General features: G+C 36.1%; 1 protein-coding gene and 1 pseudogene across 2 annotated transcripts in view; both read left to right on the top strand.

Annotated features, from left to right (window-relative positions):
- LOC118524408 (DNA primase large subunit) overlaps nucleotides 1–22,328 on the top strand; it is a 324,736-nt gene that overhangs the window by 240,013 nt on the left and 62,395 nt on the right. The window lies entirely within an intron of this gene.
- On the top strand, nucleotides 493–2,185 carry LOC118534517 (elongation factor 1-alpha 1 pseudogene; annotated as a pseudogene).

Below are 22,328 nucleotides of genomic sequence, written 5' to 3'. Positions count from 1 at the left end.
TTATTTTAAAAGCTATATTTTTGTTAGATTTAGATGTTGACATTCAAGGTCACTAACAAAATTTTGTGATTTTTTTAAAGATAATTTTAGTCTTCCCATAGCATGGATAAATGTATTATCTAGAAAAGAGGGAGAGGTTGCACTTTCTGATGATTATTCTGAATAATCAAGGGGCAGCCAAATGGAATTAATTTCAGTACTACTGGGGATGAATTAGATTTAGTTTAAACAAGAGCCAAAGAAAGCTTCGTGTTTATCATCTAAGGCCCAGTCCCTGTGCTGATCTCTTCCTGAATATCTGAGCCAGCATTGACTAATTCCCTGAACATCCCTTTTAATCTCAACTAGATTTTAAGTGTCTAAGTAGCCAGAGACTCCACCAACCTCTTTGCGCTGGATAAAATGCTGTACACCTAGTCTTTCCTTAATATGTATTTGGTTGAAAATGGTCTTTACTGCTTTTTCGCAACGGGTTTGCTGCCAGAACACAGGTGTCGTGAAAACCACCCCTCAACCTAAACCAGAATGGGAAAGGAAAAGACTCACATCAACATCGTCGTCATTGGACATGTAGATTCGGGCAAGTCTACCACTACTGGTCATCTGATCTACAAATGTGGTGGGATCGACAAAAGAACTATCAAAAAATTTGAGAAGGAAGCTGCTGAGATGGGAAAGGGCTCCTTCAAGTATGCCTGGGTCTTGGATAAACTGAAAGCTGAACGTGAACGTGGTATCACCATTGATAGCTCCCTGTGGAAATACAAGACCAGCAAGTATTATATGACCATCATTGATGCCCCGGGACAAAGAGACTTTATCAAAAACATGATTACAGGCACATCTCAGGCTGACTGTGCTGTCCTGATTGTTGCTGCTGGTGTCGGTGAATTTGAAGTCGGTATCTCCAAGAATGGGCAGACCTGTGAGCATGCCCTTCTTGCTTACACACTGGGTGTAAAACAACTAATTGTTGGTGTTAACAAGATGGATTCCACTGAGCCACCCTACAGCCAGAAGAGATACGAGGAAATCGTTAAGGAAGTCAGCACCTACATTAAGAAATTGGCTACAACCCTACACGGTAGCATTTGTGCCAATTTCTGGTTGGAATGGTGACAACATGCTGGAGCCAAGTGCTAACATGCCTTGGTTCAAGGGATGGAAAGTCACCCGTAAAGATGGGAATGCCAGTGGAACCACACTGCTTGAAGCTCTGGATTGCATTCTGCCACCAACTTGTCCAACTGACAAGCCCTTGCATCTGCCTCTCCAGGACGTCTACAAAATTGGTGGTATTGGTACTGTCCCTGTGGGCCGAGTGGAGACTGGTGTTCTTAAACCTGGCATGGTGGTCACCTTTGCTCCAGTCAGTGTTACAATTGAAGTAAAGTCTGTTGAAATGCACCATGAAGCTTTGAGTGAGGCTCTTCCTGGGGACAATGTGGGCTTCAATGTCAAGAACGTGTCTGTCAAAGATGTTCGTCGTGGCAATGTGGCTGGTGACAGCAAAAATGACCCACCATGGAAGCAGCTGGCTTCACGGCTCAGGTGATTATCCTGAACCATCCAGGCCAAATCAGTGCTGGATATGCACCTGTGCTGGATGGTCACACAGCTCACATTGCTTGCAAGTTTGCTGAGCTGAAGGAGAAGATAGATCGTCGTTCTGGAAAAAAGCTGGAAGATGGTCCCAAGTTCTTGAAATCTGGTGATGCTGCCATTGTTGATATGGTTCCTGGCAAGCCTATGTGTGTTGAGAGCTTCTCTGACTATCCTCCTCTGGGCTGTTTTGCTGTTCGTGACATGAGCCAGACGGTTGCTGTGGGCGTCATCGAAGCAAGGGACAAGAAAGCAGCTGGAGCTGGCAAGGTCACCGAGCCTGCCCAGAAAGCTCAGAAGGCTAAATGAATATTATCCCCAATACCTGCCACCTCAGTCTTAATCAGTGGTGGAAGAATGGTCTCAGAACTGTTTGTGTCAATTGGCCATTTAAGTTTAATAGCAAAAGACTGGTTAATGATAACAATGCATCGTAAAACCTTCAGAAGGAAAGGAGAATGTTTTGTGGACCATTTGTTTTTTTGTGTGTGTGTGTGGCAGTTTTAAGTTATTAGTTTTTAAAATCAGTACTTTTTAATGGAAACAACCTGACCAAAAATCTGTCACAGAATTTTGAGACCCATTAAACAAAAGTTTAATGAGGAAAAAAAGAAAAGAAAAGAAAATGGTCTTTACTATGTCAAGCTATTCGTTTTCCTCATTAAAAGTTCCAGGATGTGCTACTTTTTTGTTCTTTTCCCTTCACATTTGAATTTAGCTGTAGTAATAAAGACATACTTCTCAATTAAAAAGTATAAGGAACGTGAAAGATAAAAGATCATAAAGATCAGGAACATGCTGTCATTCTTTCAGGGAACCCCTCCAGCCAGATAATTTGCTCTTCTGACTGTTGCTTATAAGGCGGCTCATCCTCAGAGCAAGTGGACCCTGAGTGCCAGGGTGAATGGCTTGTGGTATTTTCTCTTTGTGAAGATAAACCAAAATCCTAAAGGAAAATACTTTCTATACTGTTTGTAGGGTTTATCTACAGTGAAGGAAAAAGTAGCCATCCATAGGGGATATAATATTTAAGGTTGTTGATAGAGACAAATGAAGTAAGAAAATATTATTCTTTTTCTTAAAAACATATTTAATATTTTAACTGACTCTTAGAAAAGATGACTGATTTGGGGTAAGCTTGCTATCCTCTGGCATAGTTAAGCCATCTGTACTAATTTGTTAGAATGGGGAATTCTAGCATTTATTGAGTCCTGCAGTGTGCCCGGCACTTTCTGTAAATATTCTTACTTAATTTTCAGGAATTCATCATATGAGAGTGGGTATTCTTATCATTATTCGAATTTTGCAAAGAGACATCCTGAAGCTCAGTGAATTTCCTAGTAAGTAGAAGCTGCAAGGTTCACATAATCTTTCTGTTTTCTGGATAGGCTATACCACAAACACTAGATTGCCTTGATGGTATTGTCTTCTTCACTTAGAAGGATGAAAGATAAAAACAATACTGAAAGAAACAGAGAAATAGGCATTGCTAAACACCTAGGTAACTTAATTAGGCGAGCCCTACATTTAGCTAAGGGGGAAGAAGATCCCGTGATCCTCATTTTTGGAAAGACATAGAATTTTTTTAGACCAGAAGAGCTTATATATTCATATTAATTAAACCCTCTGTATAAATACTAATGTTTTAAGAGGTTGTGAATGAAAAAATATGCATAAGACATGACTCATAGCCTTGAGGTATATAGTCTATACTAGACTGGTATCTCAATTACAAGTTTTGAATTACCTTCCAATTAAGTATAAGCTTTTTGAGGGGTGAAGACTATGTTTCTTTTTTCAGGTTTAAACTCAAGTAACATTTATTGGATACTTGGAAACCTTTCTCATAATATAATAAATAAATCACTAGCCTCCTGCAGTAGTTTTGGAAGGCAATGTGGTCTCAAGGAAGAATGTAGACTTTGGAATCACACCAGAGCTCAGACCTCATCTGCTGCTTTTTAGCTGTATGGCTGATGAGTCATCCTCTCTCAACTTTGCTTTTCTCATCCCTCAAATAAAGATAGTAATGGCATTGGTATGGAGATTGCATATAATACTCCTAGTGTACTGCTTATTAGCACACTAATGTATAGTAGATAATAAAATATTCTTCCCTTGGTTCTCAATGTGGGATAGAAAATGATAAGTACAGTATTAGGGCAAGCTCCAGAGTGAGATACTACATCCACCTAGGGTACTTGCAGAGGGCTTCCTGAGGAAATGGATGCTTGAATTGAACCTCGAAAGATGACAGGATTTGGACATAACAGAGTTGGGACACATGAGTATTTCATGATCTATGAAGTGTTTATAGAAAGGCTATTGGTAACATAATGGAGGACCTCTTAAACTATGGTTTGACTAAAGACACAGATCTGTCACTCAGGAGGATGATTCTTATACTGAACCTTTGTAAAAGCTGAGAGCATGTTATTAAATCTCAGTAAAAGTATTCCTGCTAGATGTTGAGAAATTAGAGGCTGGTTTCACTGCTGTCTGGTGATCTTAATACAGGGAAAGAGATTAGAAAATCTAAATGATTGTTTACTCGATACATGTGTTTGGATTTTCCTTTAAAATACCAGGTATCCAAAGAAAGTTGGTGGGGAGTGCTGAGATGAGATCTGTTCAGAGTTCAGTTTTCCATTGAGTGCCAGAATGCTAACTTTTAGGTCAGTGCCTCTCAAACTCTTTATGTTTGCCCCACCTTTTGGCTATTTGAATTTTCGGTTGCACACATAAAGGGTTTAAGTTGAATCCATGGAAGTTATCATTGCAAAAATCACTTGGGGCTCCAAGTGATGACGGCCCAACTTCAGTGTTCCACTTGTTCTAGTGCATTCACACAGTCTTTCTTTGGTTTTACCTGTACTTCCCACCTGCAGCACATTGTGCCTTTCTCAAAGTCGTATGTGACCTACTCGGCTCAGGGTCCCATCTGATTGATGTCATGGTGATCATCTTTCTTCTGTTGCGGCAAATATACATTTACCCTTTGATCAAAATTTAAAGAACCGTTTCAGAAGAGTTCATGAGATACTAGACAATGTAGATGTCCTAGATGCCTAGCATCCCTAAGGCAATATTCCATTCTTTTTCCAGTAGTTTATGCCCCAGGACACAGCATAGTTTTGTATTTTTATGTTGTTTTTAAACTTTATACTGATTCTGTAGATGGACTCCCCTTTTTAAGGCTTCTAATGTGTATCTTCAGCCTAGCCTTCTCCCTGAGCTCTAGGCCCTGATTTCCCAAGTGCACTAGATCGTACAAACACAGTCATGTTTGAAGCATCTCAGTCTTTGAAGTCTCCAGCACTGAGCTCCTGGTCCACCAGACCGCCCCAGTTCAGCCCCTCCTGCAGTCTTTTCTGTCTCAGATAATGGCAGTTCCATTCTCTTAGTTGCGCAGTTCAAAGACCTTGAGGTACACAATCTTTGGCTCCTTTCATTTTCCTCATACCTATGCTGTTGGCAAATCTGTTTGGCTCAACCTTAAAAGTATATCATTTCTGACCATCCCTACTGTCACAGCGCTGAGCCACGCATGCCGTCACCATCTCTTATTTGGATTATTACAATAGCTTTCTAATTGCTTCCCTAGCTTCTGTCTCAGAAGATTGAATCAGTGTCAACAGAAGCAGGGGGAAGAAGGGTCACTGTTTAGGCCAATATTTTCCCTAAAAGGACTTTAAAATTCTTTCAAGCCCCTGGACAAAATTTCTGTTAGCACCTCATAGAGTTTCGTGCCCTAGATATGGAAAGAAGTGATTTTTTTTCTCTCTGTGTACTGTCGACCATAATGTAAGAGCTTCTCAGTGTGGCGCCTGTGAATGTCTGACTTGAACAGCCTCTTGATGGACAGTTATCCTTGGTATCTTAAATATATTACTAATCTTAAAGTAATGAGAATATTATGAAGTGCACTCACTACCGAAAGTAACTGAACATAATTTCATCTTCTTTTTAATGATTTAGAATGAACTTCAGAATTTGGAACTGCTGCAGGCTGATCATTAGAAACATCAATTATCATTGCATAGTAAAGGAAGTGCTGGTTAATAGAGATTTCCAGTTGTGTTAGTGTCAGAAAAAGCCGCTTTCTTTCTTCTAAAGTTAAAAATAGTGTATTAAACCTTCTTGGTCATTTCTCCTTGGAAATTTGGGGCAAAAGGTGATCTACAGATGTTATGGTAGTATGTTTTGTTGTGGACTCACTAGCAGTGATGGTTGACTGGTGGATTTTATAATTACTTCCAAAAGGAAAGGTCAGTAATTGAATTTTGCAGGTATTTTATTTGACTTGAATATTCCTTAACTTTTTATTTTATATTTATTTCCCAACCCTGTAGACCTGAGGCTCTTTCTGGTTTAGTGGCAAAGTAAAAGTTACTAATGAGAATGTCTTTGGGACATAATTATGTAGATTTAAAGGAGTGATGTAGTTTTAATTATGCCCCTTGGCTAGTGTACTTGCATATTAAACTCATTCATGTCTCAGTGTATTTCCCTCTGAAACTTTGCTTTTCTCAGGCCTTAAATTACTAATCAGCTCATGGGTGTACCCGAAGGTTATGTAAGCTAAGTTGAAGACTGCCAAAGAATGTGTTTAAACTATTAATCCAAAATATACAGAAGTTTATAGTTTAGGAAAAATGGCCCATGGGCTTATAGTGTTCTTTGCTGGATTCATAAGAAGGAAAGTCCCAGCATTGTTTGTGTATATGTGTTTCCTCCCTCTCTCCTTCCCTCCTTTCCTAAACAAAAACACCCTTTGGTTGTAATGTGTTGAAACATGTAATATATTGTTTCCCTCTGGCTATTTTAGTAAACTGAGGGAACTTGGAAGTAAAATAATAATAATAGATATTTTTAATTTTTTTTACCTCTGCTTTTTTGGCTTGTTTGTTTACTTTCATTAAAAGCTTCTAGATGTAACGGGCTACTAAATCTACTAAAGGTAGCAACTACCTTGAAGCTATGAAGTGATTTTATTCACTTAATATAGAAAAAAGTAAACCCTACTTTGTGGGTGGTTTTATTTTTATTTGTGAGAGGCTAGCATAGGGAAGTCCATGGTAAAGTCTAAGCAGTAAGGCTCAGAAAATCTTTTGAGGCCAGCTTTCCTCCCAAAGAAGCAATAAAAATATGGAATTTAAAACAGGAGTAAGTGACCTTTCTTTGAAGGAGGAGATAGTAAAAATTTTTGACTCTGTGGACTGTATGGTTTCTGTTGCACTTACCCTGCTTCTGTAGCGTGAAAGCAAAAGTAGGTAATATCTAACCAAATGGACGAGTCTGTGTTATTATTGACAAAAACAGGCAGCTTTCTGAATTTGTCCTGTGGGCTGGACCTAGTTTACAGACTCCTAATTTAGAACACGGATTCCTTAATTTTTTTCTTTGTTTTCCAGCCTGACATTCATCAAATGCCTTTTGTGTGTTTTAGCTACTTTTATATACTTTTGATCAGTGATCTTCACAGTGGCTTATGAGACAGATGGAGAAAATACTTCTTAAAATGTTTACATTATGAAAAATTTCAAACATATGCAAAAACAAATCCCCACATATGTATCATCACCAAACAATTAGTAGTGTTTTCCATATTTCATTTATTTATCACTTTTTATTTGAATTTTATTTATTTTTTTAATTCTTTGTATTTTAGCTGACATATTTTATTTTATTTATATATATATATTTTTGAAGACTTTATTTACTTGTCAGGGAGAAAGCACAAGCAGGGAGAGCTGCAGGCAGAGGGAGAAACAGGCTCCCTGCTGAGCAGGGAGCCCAGTGCTGGGCTCGATCCCAGGACCCTGGGATCATGACCTGAGCCGAAGGCAGACGCTTAACTGACTGAGCCACCCAGGCATCCCTAGCTGAAGTATTTCAAAGTAAGTTTCAGACTGTCCTGTGATGCCCGCATACCTTACTATGTATGTCTAGAAAATATGGGCATTTTCTTACATAATTGTAATACCATTATCTTACCACTTGGCAGAATTAACAATAAGTTTTTGATAACATCTGTTATCCAGGCCAAGTCCACATTTCCCCAGTTGCCTAAAAATATATATTTTTAACACCCAATTTGTTTGAACCAGGACCTAAATGTTAGTCATATGTTACATTTGGCTGTTGTCTCCTAAGTTTCTTCTAGTAATGCTTTACTTAACGTCCCCTTTTCTTTCTTTTCCTTTTTTGTTTGTTTGTTTTCAGTCTGTCGCTCCATGAAGCAATGAGCCAGTTCTATAGAGTGTTTCACATTCTAGGTTTGTTTGCTTCCTGTGGTGTCATTTGTTACCATATTTCCCATTTTTCTTGCAAGTGAAGTTAGCTGTAAAGACTTAAGTAAATTTAGGTTCAACCTTTTTGGCAAGAGTTCTACATAAGAGATACCTTGTTTTTTGTATTGTGTCCTATCAGGAGGCCTATCAGTATCCAGAGCCTCCATTGTAAAGTTCCCCTTCAACTTTTCATCTAATGTTTTTATCCACTGAATCATCTTTCCCAAATCAGTTATCTTATTTTCACTTCTACGCTTACTGGCTGGAATTCTTCTGAAAGAATGTTCCCTAATCATCTTGGGTATGTTACCCTGAAAAATATGGTTCGTAAGGAAGGCAGTATTTTTGAATCTCATTTTATAGATTGGGATTGAGTCCCAAAAGGTTAAATGAATTGCTTGAAGTCATAAACTTAGCTCAGAATCAAAACTGAAGTTTTAATACCAATTCTGGTTATCTCGGATGCAAACACCAGTGGGAGCCAGTGGACTGGCATCCCAAGTTTTTGGTTCAGAAGTTAAAGGATGAGAAGTAGGGTGATTTAGGATAATTCCCATTTCCTTTCTGTCTCTTCCCACCGCCTCCTCTGAATAAAGAGAGTAAGTTTTATCTGATAAACTGCAGAGGTAGTTTTCTAGAGCAGTCGAATGCTTAGGAATCAAATTGCTTGGATTCAAATTCCTGTTCTTACCACTTAGCAGCTATAACCTTGACTTTTGCCAAGTTATTTAATCTTTACATGCTCTAGTTTCCTTGTCTGTAAAGTGAGGATCCTAATAGTATCTGTCTTAAAGGGTTGTAAGAATTAAATGAAGTTGATACAAGTAAAGGGCTTAGAACAGTGCCTTGCATATAATAAGCACTCAGTATCATTTAGCTTTTCAGAAATAGAACTTTTTCATAGCTACACTTTTAATTCTACTAGCCGTCCAAACCAAACATTCAAAATTACATAGTAATTGTTTTCCTAACAGCATGATGTTGTTCTGTTGATGCTAAAAGTGATTGTAGGTCAGTATTTGGTGGTCTTACGTGAAAATCTAAGAAATAGCATGAATCTAAAGAATGAAAGTGTGGATGCTGCATTTCTGTAACAGTTGTAACTGCAGAGAAACCTTGTTTTAAATTTTTAGTTACATACATAGGATTAGTTATTTAGTGAATTGGTGGATAGTGGTTGAAAAGATGCGTGTAATCTGAATGCTCTGCATTTTAGATTTTTTTATGTTTGAATTTCTTAATGTGAGGAAAACTTTTTTGGAATCTTAAAGCTTTTCTCTGAGCACAGTAGGAAAAACTATCAAATGTATTGTCATATTTTCAACAGGACATAAAATACTTTATTGTGTAGTATGTGGGAAAAGCAAAACATGCACTGCCTTTTTTCCCCTTATCCATTTCCTACTTGTTAGCATGAGAGATGCTATCACCATATTTAAGTTGTGTTTATAATCATTTCTTTGTCATATTTGCAGGACTTTTAAAGACGAATTTTAAAGGATCTTTTCAGCAGAGTATTTTCATCATTTTTTTAAAGCAGTAGAAATCATAATTGTAATTTTCCAGATGTGAAATCTGCTTATAACCTTCTCATTTTGCATTATTTTCTTACAGTTGGCATTTTAAGACTGCGTGAAAATATGTATATGCATTTGATTTGATCATAGACTATTCCTATTTGTTCATAGGCATTTCTTCTCCAGTTTGTTGTACAGCGTTAGGAAAGGTTTTTCACTATTTATTGCTTGAGGTATCAAGTATCTTTTGAGCCATATTCAAAAGGACAGTTTGCTGTGGGCATGTGTAATACCTTATTTAAGATTTTTCTGAGTATTTGAAAATGCTTTGTATTCGGCCATATGAATCAGAATGGGTGCAGTTAGTCCCATTTTTAGATGAAGACATACACAGACACATGTGTCTGTGACCAATAATGTGATTCGTTACGATGTGACCCAAATGCAGTAAGTAACTTGGTCTTACTACTGTAAGGAGTTAACTGTTTTTATCAGTCTTCTCCCCCATTATTTATATGAAACCATATCACCTAGCCGGAGGTAGGAAGTGATACCATGGGCAGAACTACAGGTTTGCAGGCCTGTATTAATATTTTATGAAAGAAAACACTGTTTATTCACTGAACCAGCTTTCCAGTATTATTTGTTTACTACATGCTCTAGAATCTGTATTTGCAAATGAAACGCTATTGTAGAACGTTCTGATTAAATAGAATAAAATTAGGAGCAGTAATCATAGCTTTTTAATTTAAACAGTTTTGATTTTCAAATAAAGAAAAATGTATTACTTTCTATTCTTGCAAAGACATTAAGGGAATAATAAAAATGGTGCACAACTATGTGATTAAATGTGAAGATTGGGGAGCTCTCAGAGTCTTCAAGGAGGTGTGCCTGTCAGGTACTTTGATGCAGATACATGTCTTTTCAATTTCTGGTAAGGCTCCAGTGTTGGAAAGAACGCTGGGTCTGAAGGCCAGCGGTCATAGACAAGGCTCTTGCCTCTGTCTTGGGAGCTCTGAAAACCAAATTACCATTTTGGGCTTCTGTTTTTCTTCCCCCAAAGGGAAGGAAATTATACCTGCTTTTTTTTGTGAGGATCAAAGGTTAAGTAAGTTTCCTGGGAGTGAGAAATCTTTCCAAAGTACAGATTATTAGTGCATCAAAGTTAGGATAAACCATATTGGTTATGAGAGAAAGCACAGTGATGATTATTTGGGTCTATTAAGATTTGACTAGATTCGTTTTATCATCTTGGTCAAGGGGTTCTTGGTAGGGGAAGGTCATACCTACCTTCCCCAAGGTATTTCTTTGCCTTCATCTGTATGTGGGAATAATAATCACTATTTTGCATTGGTTCTTGTAAGTAGCAGCAATGTCTGTCAAGTGCCCAGTGCACTGCCAGGCACATGTAGGTGCTCTGTGCATGGTAGCTGTTGTTGTCACTTGCTTTAAAGAATTATTGATAGTTAACGAATACTCATTTCATGCATAATAACATGTAAGAAAGTAATGGCCCTTTTGGTAGGAGGAGGAAGTTGTGAATGTTAACAGCATGTGGCATTTGTGGAGAGTGTCAATTTCTAATAATTTTCTTTTTTAAGGTAATAGGACTAATTAAAATCAGTGTTGCAAAATTAAGTAAAAAATGAAACCAAAACATTGATAATTACGTAAATTTCTAAGCTTATATTTAACTTATACTTAAGATCTTTCCTTTCTCTCTGAATACTCTCATCTGTTTTCATTACTCAGACTTTTTTAAAAAATAGAAATTGAATATAAACTTGAAGAAGTAAAAGTATAATTAAATGAGAGAAATTTATATATTGAAGTTCAAATCCTGCCTGTGAATTCTAAGGTGAATTCACAAACCTCCAGCTTTCATTTCAGTTCTCAGTCTTTGGTTAACTCTTAGTTATTCTTGCCCGTTATTTCCTTGTGGATGTGGAAATGAGTTGTGTGTGCATGAGAAACCATCTTTTAGTTGGTTAACTCACCATGGCAGGTCCTGAGCCATGGTGGCATCTTTAAGAAAGGTAATAGAAGGAAGGGAAACACGAAGGGGGGGAAATCGGAGGGGGAGACGAACCATGGGAGACTATGGACTCTGAGAAACAAACTGAGGGTTCTAGAGGGGAGGGGGGTGGGGGGATGGGTTAGCCTGGTGATGGGTATTAAAGAGGGCACGTTCTGCATGGAGCACTGGGTGTTATATGCAAACAATGAATCATGGAACACTACATCAAAAACTAATGATGGACTGTATGGTGATTAACGTAACAATAAAAAAATCTTAAAAAAAAGGTAATAGAAACACTTGTCTGGGAAAATGTTGGGAATTGAAATTAACTGATGTGAAAGAGCTGTGTATAAGACTTTAAAAAAAAATCTGTTTTATATAGGTTTATATAGTACAAGCCAGATGCCTTTGTTTCAGCTTTTTGGTTTGAGCCTTTGTATTGTATGGTGGAAAATGATTTCTTACCATTTCTTTTGTGATCATCTAACAAATGTCTTTAATTTCCTTATAGAATTCATGAACTTGATCATGTTTTCCTACTCAGTATCAGTAATGGCCATCACAATTCTCTATGTTTTGAGGCTTTTTCTTGGTTATAAACAGCATTGTTATTCTAACATTAAGAAAATTTTTCTGATTGTTAAGTACTTGGGTATTTAACAATGGAATAGTTGATTCCTTTCTAGGAATTACAGTGAAAAGGTTTTAAGTGGCTTTCCAGCATGTCCTAGATGAACTGTAAAGCTTCTTGCCAGCCTTCTGCCTGTAAAAACTGCAGTTCATTTAGGGGAAAAATAAACCTTGCACTCAACATATTTTCTGTAATTGAATTAATTGCATGATTGGAATTAAAGCATTGAGAATTTTGTTTGAAAAATGAAAAGCATTAAAAATTTTGTTTGAAAATCTTGTCCTATGTGATAATTAGGAGCTAGGGTGTACTACTATGATTGCAGGTTCATATTCTGTAATTCACAGTAGCCACTTATGTTCTCAGAATGTCCAATTTCATGATGGTTTTTGAAGACTGTTGTAAAAAAATGTTGTGGGTGTTTTCGTTAGCAAAAGTGATTCAACTTTTTTTACTCACATAAAGTAGATCTAATCTTATAACAAAACAGGTAACTTTTGGTATAGTTATTTGTGTTATATACAATGTACATTTCAAATTGGATGGTATATTGTAGAAAAAAATAAGTGACTATGATGTCTACTTCTCAGTGTGGGAAAATAGGAGGAATAACCATACTTTTGAAATATTGCTGTGTACTGGTCAAATTTTATATTTCAGATCAATTTGATGTATATTGCACATTAATTTGATGTAAAACCCATTTTCACAGGAGGTACTTTAGAATTATCCAGACTTGAATTCAGATCTCAGTTCTACCACTGACTAGATGTACAACCTTTATTGAGGAAGTGACTTTATTTCTCTGAGCCTCCATTCCCTTATTTGTAAAATGGCATTGAAGCTATTTTCATAGTGTCGTTAGGACTTAAGCAAAATAAAAAATATAAAGCTATAATAACATATGTAAAAGGGTACCTAGAACGGAGTAAGCACTCAATGAAAGAAACTGTTACTGAGGTTAGAAAATAACTTTTCTTTGCCAGAAAGTAAACCACAAATTTTGAGAGATAAATTCAAGATATGATTTGATTTTTGGAATCACTGTTTCATGAGCTGTGAGAAGATATAGTTCATATCAGTTGTCAGTTTTTAGCAAGAGATTTGAGGAAAGTGTATACATTTCTTATCTTCAGATTATAAAGCTGAGGAGCATTTTTTTTAATTGAAGTTACCATCAAACTGGCATCGTTCCTATAATTTTTTTGCCCACAAGATATTCACAGTGGCAGTTTACACATAGAATTTTATTGGAAAAGAAAATCTATTTGATTTACATAATGATAAAATAATAAAGAGTCCTGGTGTCCCTCTAGTTGTCTTGTATTAAGGTATTAAAAACCCAGTCAAAAATACATGAAAGACATTTTCTCATTTTTTTTTTTTACCTTTCAATCATTCCTCTTTAGAAAACTTGTCATTTCTGTGAAAAGATTTTGCATAAACTTAGTTATTACGTTATTACTCTTGACTTTTAAGATGGCAAAACCAGAAATGACCTATCTTCTTTAAATTATTACTAAAGTGAGAAAGTTCCTACATATAAATAAGGCCATGAATAAAAATTATGGGTTATTTTTCCTCTGTGATCTCCCTACCCTATTATTAGAACAAATAGCAATGAATGCATTCTCAAGTAAGAAACACAGTGAAAACCAGGTTCACAAAACCAGACATTGTTTTTGGAGATTCCAGCAAATTCGTCATTATTAGCTGGGTTCATAGTTTCTAAAGACTAAACTTATAACCTCATCTCCTTAGGGGATGAGTAGAAATGTGCAGTGCCCATGAATGAACTCTGAGTCACCAGAATGGAGCCATCCTGATTTATATGTAATCTGTAGAACTGCAGTCACCCCTGTCCTGCCTCTGTGTCCCTCCTGGATGTGTTAAATTCTTAACGTCTTGCTTTGTATTTGTTGAAATGTTTCTTTATATTGATCTTATCATTTGTGAATATTCTGCATCTCTAACTAGAGTCTTTAACACCTAGATTTTCTTTAAACCATGCCTTTTATTTTTTGCCTTCTTTCTCCAGTGTCCAGTATAGTACTCTAAAGTCTGTTTCTTTAAGGAGAAAAAGTTTAATTAATGAACAAGATGCTGTCAGTGTAGTATGGCAAAACGAGAAGAAAAGGCAGATTAAAGCTCCTTTTTACTGGGCTTTGTTCAGTCCCCAGTTGGATGGAGTAGCGTTGAGTATCAGCAGCCAAAACCATGGAATTTGAGAGTACTTGTTTCAATATTGAATGAAGGCTCAGCCGAGAGTGATGGGTTTTAGTGCATTTTTTTCCCTGAGTGGAATTAAGGTGACTTTCCTTTTGCACGTTGTGTCACCTCAATTTAGGAGATAAACAGCTTGTGCTTGTTGGTCAGGTAGCTTAATTTTGCAGGTTTATGGGACGTGATGTTTTCATAACAGAAGGGAGGAGTAGATAATAATCCTTTGAACCTTTAAGGAATTGAGATTTAACAGTTCATTATACATTTATATGCAATGTTTTTGTTCATACCTGTAGAATTTAATTCATAATTTTTGAAGATCCTCACTGTCAGGGATAGTGGGCGTAAGGCAGAGAGGTTTAAGGGGATAGAGAGAGGTCCCTGCTATGACAATTCACTGTCTGGATTGGATTTAATACAGCTAAGGAAGAGAAATCCAAACCATGTGACGGGGGACGTTCATTCATTGCTTAACACAAGTCAGAGCAGTATGTTTTGTGAAATTTGAATGGTTTAGTATTCTAAAATAAAGCACATTCTTTAGCGTTTATATAAATCATCTAATTTACCTCTTTGGTGGAAGAGTTCTCATTATCTGCTACGACTTCGGTTTCAAAAGTGATATTGTGCTTTTCTTTTTTTAAAAACATTAGGTATATCAACTTGATTTGGGGATTATTAGTATTCAACAAATTACTCTTTAAAGCCGCACATCAAAATATTATTATTCCTGTAATTTTACGTGTGTTATGTTTCTCATTACTGTTCTGTTCATTTGTATGCTCTATAGGACACCAGAGGCAGCTTTTGAATTTTAAAGAAAATTAATCTACATATTAAGTGGCTAGTAGACTTGTGATCCTAGAAGTTGTCATATCAGAGCACCATGCTTGGATTTTCACAGCTATCCTAGTTTTATTTTTTATTGTTACCTTGTCACTTAAGTCATTAAGTTTGAATTAATGTATACTAAGACTTATTTCAGAAACAGCTTTTCTTTGTAAAACAGAGTGGACAATGATAATTTCTAGTAAATGCATAATTTATGATGTGATAAACTGAAAAAGAGCTACTCAAGAAATTTTTTGTAGCAGTATGGTAAGTTTTGAAACATTATTCATATGTCTTTTAAAGATAATATTGGGGGGGTGCCTGGGTGGCTCAGTTGGTTAAGCATCTGCCTTTGGTTCAGGTAGCTGCTGGGATCCAGCCCTGCATCGGGCTCTCTGCTCAGCGGGGAGTCTGTTTCTCCCTCTGCCCCTCCCCTCTCTTGTGCTCTCTCTCTCTCAAATAAATAAATAAAATCTTAAAAAAAAAATAAAGATGATACTGGGTGTGTGTGTGTGTTTCAGGAGGAGAGGTATTTCACATGATAATTTATCTAGGTAACTTTCCAGGTAAATTTTAAGCAATTGGATTTTTCTTCAAAAGTTTTTAAATGTGGTATAACATAGAAAAAAGTTAAATTAAGGGGGGGATTCCCTTAATGTAATTAGATACCGTAGGGCATACCTGTACGTACACATGTGTATTTCTCTGTAGCTGCTGATAGAGACAGGTTGTAATCACTTGAGCAGAAAAGTGAACTTGGGGACTTGGAGTTCATTTCTCCACCCTTCTGCTGTGGCATTAGAGAAATAATCCTCCTGTTCCTCAGTTATTTTAGCTATAAAATGGTGATTGTAGTACTGAAAAGGATATTGCAAATGTATTCAGTCAACTGCTTCTATAATTTACAAGTGGCTACCTTTAACTTTCCAATAACTGCTTACAGGAAATATTAGGGAAAGGTAATTATTGGCATCACTACCACACCGGTAAATGTTTATTCAGTGCCTGTAATGCACTAGGCAGGAAGCGGGAGCCCGAGACCCTAGATGACTCAAAAGGAGCAAGGACCAGCCTTGGTTCCCTGCAGTTACCAAACTCTTTTTCTAAAACACAGTAAATTTTCTAGCTTACGTCCAGGAGACTGTGAAATGAAAAATTATAGTGTATCGTTCATTCTACGAGTATTAGGTGGAACCATATGAAAATACCATTTATGTAGATCAGAAATACGTAATGTCATGGCAGTTGCATCTGGTCCCATTTCATATTTACAGAGCCACTGGCATGTGTCAGGCATTGTAGGAGCTAAAGGCATAGAAGTCAACAAAATAGACATAATCCTTGTCCTCATGGGGTTTGCATTCTCAGGGGTTCTCCAGCCAGACCTCTCTTAATCTAGTACAACCACTGCCTACTCTGCATCTCCACTTGGATGCCAAAGAGGCATCCAAACATATTCAAAACCAAGTTACTGGTGAAAAACAGTGCACCTAGATTTTACTTGCTTTGTAGATAGAAATCACAGCTAGTAGGATCATGAATATATGACTTAGCCCAAGACCTCTCTTTTTCTGTGTCTATCAAGATAATAGAGCCAATAAATAAGGCAGTAATTTTTATAGCACCAAATGGTGATTTTTATCTATTGAATTTTAAAATGTACTCAGACATGAAAATGGAGCCTGGTAGACTGCTAAACACAACTATGATGTATTTGCTCTTTCTAATACATTGCAACAAGCTATTCTGTATCCTTCACTACACATGGTAAATAGCTGAGACATGTTATGACTCAGTGAATGTGCTCTGGATAGGGAATCTACAGAGCTAGATTGGAGTTTCAGATTTGGTATTGAGGAAATGTCCATGAGGAAATATAAGTTAACTTTTTACATACTTCAGTGATGTGAAAATAAATGAGATAATAATTACCAAGTGGTTTGAAAATTCATTCTTGAGGGATGAGAGTTGTTATAAAAATATAGATAATAGTTTTCATATTCATAGTTTAATGTAATCCATGTGGCTTTTGTTTTTGTTTTTCTCATTTAAGATACTAGAAAATTTTGTTCTGAACAAAAACCAAAAACTTTGTTTTGGAATGTATCAAACTATGCGATTTAGTCTTTGCTCAACAGGCAGATTGAGCCTCAGCAGGGGAGCCAACTGTTCTTTTGTCTGTGTTCATTATGATATAGCATTGATATATTAATTTTTAAATCCTCATGAATGAATATATAAGACATTTGTTAGGCTATTGAAAGCATCTTTTAGTATTTAAAAATATATGCTTTAAATTTTTGTCAAGTTGATGAAATTGAAAGAAAAAAAAAAGCATTTTCCTGGTTTGTCTTGTCATCCTTTTTTGTTAGCATGTCCCTGATGTATATAGTTCATTCGAAAGACTAGCATGGCAAAATAAATTCTGTTTTTTAATGAGATATCACATCAAAGTTGAGAAGCAAATAGATAACCTGAAGCTATACAATAAGTTTACATAACCTTCCCTTGGTAGAGCCATCTTCCTGCATTGCTAAGAACACAGTCCATCAATAATTCAATTTAGTTATAAGAAAGCAGCCACTTTGCTTTGAGACTTTAATTCCGATTCTTTATCATAATTCGCAAGGTGAAGTAACCTATCCTTACTGTGGTGCCTGTGAGTAACTTATCAATATAAGGGGAAAATATTTCTCCTCTGTCATGAATATTTTATTATTTCTCAGAAAGTTCCCTGGAGTTTGATATGCAGCTCCTTTGTATTAAGTAATAAATTTATAAGTTGGTTATGTATAGGTAAGTGGTATAATGTTCCAAGGGAAAAAGCCCACTAAGATAAATTCACTTAAGTTTTTTATACTAGATAACTTTGGAAATTCTTTTTTTTTATTTAAGATTTTATTTGTTAAGTAATCTCTACACCCAACGTGGGGTTTGAACCTACAACCCTGACATCGAGAGTCACATGCTCTACCAACTGAGCCAGTGAAGAGCCCCTGTACTAGAAATCTTTGAATTATATGAGAAAAAAACGATGCCTGTTGACTTTGAATGACCCTTGTAACAAATCAACCTTCCTTATACTTCATACTGGGAAGCATAACAGTGTGCTGTTATTTGTAGAGTTTGGCATGACTTGCTAGATGTTACAGTAAATTAAAATGGCTTTACTTAAATAGGTAATAATTTGCCTTTAATTATTATGATAGAAAGCCTTTGCTGAATACCTCAGATTTTAAGCAAATTGAAAATTACCACTAAGTTCTGAAAATAGCTTTTGCTATTTTTACATGTGTTTATCATAACATGGTAGAAAGTACATGGACTTCGAGCAAGTCATAAAAAGGTTGCAGTTTGGCACCCTTCACTGTGTACATTTGAACATTTCACTTAATCATTTAAAGTCTCAGTTTTCCAGACTGTAAAATAAGGATAACCATACTAATTTTGCAGGGTCATTAGGACAATCAAATGAGATCATCTGTGTTATGCCTAGTCCATCGCCTGGTATATAAACCTTTTATTTTGAAAAAATTTTAGACTTACAGAGAATTGCAAAAATTGTACCCAGAGTTTCATATGCACTTCACCTGGCTTCCCCTAAAATTCATTCATGTCTTAACAAACTGTTATACAATTATCAAAATTAATGAATTAACATTGGTACAGTATTAACTAGAGTCTTTATTCAGATTTCACCAGTTTTCTCACGCATGTCCTTTTGCTGTTCCAGGATTCAATCCAGGATTGCACATTGCGTTGAGTTGTTGTGTCTCCTAAAATGATACTATAGGAGATACCTGGGGCATATAATATCATCCTAACTTAGTCCTGGTGACATTAGCCTTGATCACTTGGTTAAGGTGGTATCTGCTGGGTTTCTCTACTGTAGAGTTAACTATTTTCTCCTCAAAATGTCTTGGGGGAGATACTTTTAGGCTATGTAAATATTCTGTTTCCCCACTAATTTTAGCATCCCTCAGTGGATCTTGCCTGCAACTATTATTAGTATGGTGTTCTAATGGTTATTTTCTCTTTCCCTATCCTTCTACATTTATTAATTGCAATCCTTCTAGAAGGAAAAACTGTCCCTTCTCCCCCATTTATTCATTTTTTCAGTTATTTATATCAGTATGTACTCATGAACATCTTGTGAATTATACATTTCATTCTATGAGTTATAATTCCATGCCATTATTGTTTATTTTCTTGCTCATATTGTTCCAGCTTTGGCCATTGGGAGCTCTTTCAGTTTGGTTCCAGTGCCCTTTTGACATGCCCCATCCTCTTTTTAAGGACCTCTTCTCTGGTACACAAAATGCTCCAGACTCATGTTGTCATTTCCCTGCCCTAGTCTTAGAATCAACCAGCTCTCCAAAAAGCCTTGTAAATCCCTAAAAAATAAATAAGTAAATAAATTTGCCACCCTCACCCAACGTACATTTTTCTAATTTTTGATATATTTTGTGTGTTTCCCTTTGATCTCCTTTAGATGCAGCCTTAGAGAATTTAGTCTCACCAATTGGGAACTGTTGATTCCTAATCTTTAGAAGAGAGACAAAACACCTGCCTACAACAGGAGGCAAGAGATCTTCTCTTTGTCCCTGAAATTGTAGAGGAATAATCTAGCTTGTCACTGTATATTAAAACTTTATCTCATGCCATTTGTCATTTCATGTCATGATATATTTTTCTGTCAGTTATTGCTAGCTTTTAAAAGGGATTTTATTCTTTTGGTCATCTGTTATGTAGCCAAACTTAGATGACTAGAAGATGACATGTAATCTAATAAGTGACATATCTCACTATATTATTGTGAATTTGAGAAAATCATTTAATCCTTTTAGCAGTTCATTTTTAGAGTTATTTTGGAGCTGATTTTGTAATTATGATGGAAGTAAAAGTGTGCTAAAGTTCTTGTCTGTTTTGTAGAGAGTCTGATTCATTTTTGACATTGATAGAAAAATGTGTATTTTAATATGCTATGAGTAACCACTAGAGGGTGGTCATGGGTAACCAATTACCCATTTGCTATTTATTTAAAACATTCTGACACTGAAAGATTGACAGTAAAGATGGGGAGGGGAATACCAGCAAGCAGAATCAAAAAATTGAGTGATAGTATTAAACAAAATAGCAGTACAAGGAGAAAAGGATTAAACAGGACAAATACATGTTGATAAAAGGCATACACCACCAAGAATATGTGACAATTCTGAATCTTTATCCAGAAACGTATTGAAATATATCAATATATATCAACATTTGAATGTCTATATAAAAATATATATATTTATAAAGATTTGTAGGATTTGGGAACTATATTTTAGCGATTATCTTGGTAGCTCTTCAAAACCAGAGACTTGTTACATATAATATATATACTGGGCTGTAAATGATATCTTAAAATGTCTCTTTAAAATTCTATCATAGTAGAAATTTAGTTCTAGAAAATACTTGCTTTGGATTAAAGTTGCCAGATAAGGAAATCTAGAAGAGCAAACTATTAAAAAATTTGACAGAATGTCTGAGAAAATGAGTAAATAGGATGAAACTAATCTGGCAGAAGTTAAATAAATTTACATTTAATTTTTACTTCAAAATGTTTGTAAAAATCAATTCCTGTATCTGTGAAGAAGAGGGAGCCTTTCCCTTGGAGATTAGAAGCTCTCATCAGCTAACTTTTGTGTAGTTCTTTGATTGTAGGCTCGGATGATGTTTTCAGTTTGCTTCTCTTGTTTTCAGCGAGTGAAAAGACCAATTTATTCAAGCTGAGCCAACTCATCTTGGACTAGAGCATTCTACATCAGTCAGCCTGCTCCTGTGGTTTTCTGGTGATAATTTGTTTTATGTTGGCTCTTCCCCTACCAGTGTGATAGAGATTAAATTGCTCACCTCTTAAGGGTTACTAAATTTAGTTTTTTAGGCTGTAAGAATGTGATTCAGTAAATGCTTTTGCTTTAGTGAATGAAGGATTGTCTATGGTTTCTGTCTTCAAATTTTGGAAAGTTGTATTTGGAATCTTAATACATTTGCATTCACTGTTATGTTAGTGGCATTCATATCAGTGAATAAAGTAGACTTTTCTAAAACAAGCATTCCGGGGGAGATGGTGAAAATTCCATCATTAATCTGACCTTTCCTTAAGATCAGCACACTTGGCTGAACAGATATCCAGTTAAAATGTAAGATTACCTTTTAATTTACCAGGCAGCTGTCCCAGACCATATCCTCCAGATGGAATTGTTGAGACCTCTATTGAAAAGACATGTTAAACAGTTACAATGTGTGGTGATAGGAATTTGCTAAATCTCCTTGTTGCTCAAAGTTAACATTGTAATAAATACAAGATGAGCCTTCAGTCCTCTTGTGGGGATGGCCCAATGAACCTACAGTACAAGAAAGGCTTTTAACAGTTAAGACTAGTAAACATTTAGTGAGCAAATGCAATTTGCTGGGCCTTGTGCTAGGCAGGAGGTTTACAGAAGTGAATGAGAGGTGCCTGAAATAGGCAGTGCAGGGACTAAGGTTCTTTGCCTACCTCCTCTGAAACTTAGACTCTCATTCCTTGCTTTTCTGTGTATAATAATGGCTGCATTAGATGATGTCTAAAGCCTGTGTCAGCTCTTAAATTTTGATTCTGATAAGGAAGCTAAATTTGCCAAAGCTCCAGATTGTTAAATAAGTTGCCAGTTAAATCAACAGTGGTGTGTCCTGCCTGCATTTATGCCCATTTTCATACTTTCTTTTCTCTGCTCTTTGTATTCCAGTTCATTGTCATGTCCCCAAATAGATTGTAGAAGGAAGAATATCAAGTGTGCCTGGTAATTTGAAAGCGTGTGCAAACACTAGTGTTTCTTCATTCCAGTAATATCTAACTTCAAATTTGCCATTTTTTATGATTCTAAAATCATGGTAGATTAAAAACCAGGTAAATCATGCGAATGGCTTGTTAGAGTTAATATTGCTTTGGAGAGTAGGTACTTTTCTCTGGTTTTTACTAGAATCAGAAGCATTTTGTTTAACTCTGGGTCAGTGTGACTTTGTGCTTGCCCTGGAGCGGCTGAGAGCAGAGAAGTAGCCTACAGCTGAGTGTTTGCCATGGATAACTGACACTTGCCTGTATTCACTTATTCATTTGCTCCATTTATAATTTTGTAGTATTTTCTAGAAAGTAGAAGACTAGGATTTTAATGCCAGCTTTTCTATGA

The sequence above is a fragment of the Halichoerus grypus genome, chromosome 9 (genome assembly GCF_964656455.1).
Source record: "Halichoerus grypus chromosome 9, mHalGry1.hap1.1, whole genome shotgun sequence".
Taxonomy (NCBI): Eukaryota; Metazoa; Chordata; class Mammalia; order Carnivora; family Phocidae; genus Halichoerus; species Halichoerus grypus.
Note: the sequence above shows the minus strand (reverse complement) of the source record. Positions and strands in the feature narration are given on the sequence as shown.